General features: G+C 39.3%; 1 pseudogene; it reads right to left on the reverse strand.

Annotated features, from left to right (window-relative positions):
- Nucleotides 1–2163: 2163 nt before the first annotated feature.
- On the reverse strand, nt 2164–2556 carry LOC123638890 (annotated as a pseudogene).
- Between the last annotated feature and the right edge of the window lie 1148 nt (nt 2557–3704).

The following is a 3704-nucleotide window of genomic DNA, read 5'->3' on the forward strand; positions in this document are numbered from 1 at the left end:
GATCTTGTCTTCAGAAACTTTAATGGGCAAGTCAGAAGTTAAACGAATAACTTACAAATAAATCACTAAGTATTTACCTTTCTTCACATCGATACAAATGCAGGCATGGAAAGCTCTCTTCTCACCCAGTTGCGTCAGGGTGAGTCACCTTTCCCCATGTTTTCAGTGGAGTGTGCCTGCTCTTAGCAGGCATGAGTTTTGTAGTTTTCTCCTGCGTGGTTCTTTGCTTACAGTACCACTGGTGATCAATGATGCAGATAAAGAGACAATCATTAGGAAAGAGAAGGCAAAATAGCAAACAGGAATTTCGGAGGAACTAATGCTGAAGGGGGAAAAGTGTACGAAGATATTGATAATCTGCAATGTTTTTCCTGACTTTTCTTGTGAAGAAATAGGGAGCTGAGTGCTCTCGTGGCTGTCAGGTAGAATGTGATGACAGAAAATCAATAATGATTACACCATTATCTTAAAGTATTACCAGCAACAACAACAACAACAACAAACCATTTTGATTAAAAGGAATTACAGTAGCCTTTAGGATATTCTTAGAAATTCGGGAAAATAAGTATGACTTTTGTTCTCTGCCGACATTGGAGTTGTCCAGCAGTAATATGAGCTTCACTGCAGAGAAGAAACATGCAAGATGAACGTACTTCCTGTGTGCTCCTGCTTTTCTGCTGAGCAGTCAACCTGGTGGCACAGTGAAATGGAAGTTTCCTGAATTGGAGACATTCATGTTCATCCTTTGAGAAAGCCTATTGGCAAGATCACGTTAAGTGCTCTTATATAAGTTTAAGGCTGGAATAATTTTTCTCCTTTAATGCCACCATATAAATCAGTCTTAATGCCCCATTAAAATAAATGAACATGTGTTAATGACACCAACTTATGCCTCTTTCGTCAATGGCAATCAGAGCTGGGGATATGGAGCTATTCTGTGTCCAGTGGAATGTGCCCATGAAAACTAGATTACTCACTGTCGTCCACAAGCTAATCAAGCACGGCTCAAATAGAAATCCAAATCAATCTCTTAATCAGTGACTCACTCTAGCAGTTCCAAGCCCCTGCAATCAACCTGGTAATTACTTCACCTGGAACTGCCTTTTTGGTGCTGGAAAGTTTAGGTCTGGTCCATTTTACAAAGCTTGATGAATTTCAGAGAAAATTGTTTTCATCTTTGTCAAGGAATTTAACCCTCAGCTTAGTTCCCTATGATTTTCTTCAGAGTAGATTTTGGGATAACTTCAGGAGTTATTAACTGGTTTTCAGAGGAGGAAATTATTTTATCCAAGTCACATGGCCATTATACATCACAACCAGAACTCAAGCCACTTGTGTTTTACCAAAGCGTGTACTTTTAACCCATTATTCTATAGTTTGTCCTCCTCATTCAGAGAGGGTTACACAGGCATGCTGCTTTGATGGATGGTGTGTATACAGACGTGTTGTATAGCACTGACATCCTAGGTTGTAAGAGAATTTCAAAACCTCAAATCCATGCTGCTGCAGCGATTTATAATTATTTGTTTATATAATTTGTTTGTACAGATTGATAATGAAAATTAATTACTTGTTATGAGACTGTCCTAGCACATTAACCCCCTCAGGATTTCCACTTAGTTCTGGTGATTTGCTGTGCTTCCTTCTTGTTTTTCTTACATGTTTTCCCAACCTCCCAGCATTGACCCTGAGGTTAGCATTCTTTTTTCCTGTTTCTTTACTGTAGAAAATTTTTCTCTTCCCCTCCCTGGCCTGACAGGATAATGGGCTTCCTTTTAAATGAGAATGTAATGTTTGCAATTATTTACAAATTTTTATTTTCCCTGTTTTTCTAAAAGAATGCAATCACCTACTGAACATCAAGCTTCATCAAGGTTGCAAAATCTGATGAGTGTCTGGAGAGGTAAAGTTTGAAGAGGAAGAACTTTAAACAGAATAATGTTAATATATGCTTGACACTTCTTCCAAAGAAACTAATGAACAATCGTTGCATACCTGCCAATGTGTGAGGTTTGGTGATGGGCTGTAGGGAGTTTCAAAGATGCAGATAGCAGAGACTCCTTTTCCCTCTAGACAAGATTGCGTGTGCTTCTTTAAAGGCTTTTATCAATCTTCTTGTGAAAAATCCACACAGTGGCTTCAGATAATGTCATTGCAGAATTTTTACTTCATTGGCTTTTTGCCAGCACCAACATTGGCTTTTGCAATCCTCCTGACTTTCTTCGTTCTGTTCTTGCATTCCTTTTGCTTCTTCTCATATAGTTTCATGCCTTGCAAGTCTGTGTTTAGGTTCATTTTTCTCTGCATAATTCAAGGAATCATAAATCATGCCAAAGCCATATGTCTTGTCACCACCAAAGTGAGTTCTGAATCCAAATACAAACATGACATCTGGTGTGGTCTTGTACATTTTGGCTAGTTTTTCCCAAATTTCTGTCTTTGGTACTGTTGCCTTCTTATAGTGCTATGGTGAAGAACATCGATGACCATTTGTTTGCTCTGAAGTAGTCGGTTGGTTATGAACTTCCCAGTCTGGATAGTTGTAGGGTCGTTCATGATGGTGGTCAATCCTCAAGCAGCCAGGGAGGAAAAAACAGGCAAAGTTTAATCTTCTAATATATTTCTATAGCTTCATTTTCTCTCCCCTTCATGACATTTTTCACAGTTGACATTACTTGTTGGGCTGAGTTCTTCTAATAGACTATAACTCCATGAAGATGAGCATCACAGCCAATTTGTTAGCTGTTGTGCCTTTTGCACAGTACCAGACACTGTGTTTAATAATTGATTCCATCATTCAGCACAGTAGATTCAGTTATCAATGGAATACTTACCTCGTGCGAGGTATGATGTTCGGCATTATTATAACAGACAGAATGGCCTGAAAAAGGGTACAAATGTTTTCTCTCTCTTCAAAACCCCTTCACCCTTTTGAGAAATAAAACCTGCATCCCTGCTTCAGGCCAGTGGTCAGGAGGGGTAGGGGACTGCCCTTCGTTCTTTGTACCACAGAAGGTGGCTCAAGGGAATTGTCTGCACAGAGATCATGAGAATGTGGTAGTGGAGATGGAATGAATCAGAATGATCAACTACAACTGAATAGCAATAGCCTGAAGCTGAAAACCTCCCCTTTAAAAGCCCTCTATTTTTGCTCAGAGGCAGGACGTTGGTGGGTACTGTAAGACAGGAGTCTGCCAACCTCCTCGTTTGCTGGCAAAATTAATAAACTTTTTTCTTCTCCTTAAACCACTTATTATCATTCTTCTGATGCAGCCTCAGGGACAAGGGCTGAATTTTTGGTAACATGGGTTAACAAGAAGCATGATAAACCCCTGCTGTTGTTATCAACTCACAATTTACTGGGTAGAATGTCAAGATATATAATATCCATTACATTATTAAAAATGAGATAGTAGCATACACAGGGTGTTATGTGCTGTTTAGATAGAAGTAGTTATTAATGATAGTGTAGTCACTATTGACTGAAACTTGCCTTAGCAAATGTGTTTACATGCATTATGTGATGTCATGCATCTCAGTTTTTACAGATCATGACCAGAAGTATTCTAGGCCACACAAACACTGAGTGACAGATCTGGGATTTGATCCTAAACTTACTCCAAAGCGTTGCTCCGAAAGCCTACCACTTTGTGTGATAATCTCCACACCTCTCTAAGGACTACCTCAGACTTGAGGGTTGGAGT

The sequence above is a fragment of the Lemur catta genome, chromosome 5 (genome assembly GCF_020740605.2).
Source record: "Lemur catta isolate mLemCat1 chromosome 5, mLemCat1.pri, whole genome shotgun sequence".
In the NCBI taxonomy this organism is placed as follows: Eukaryota; Metazoa; Chordata; class Mammalia; order Primates; family Lemuridae; genus Lemur; species Lemur catta.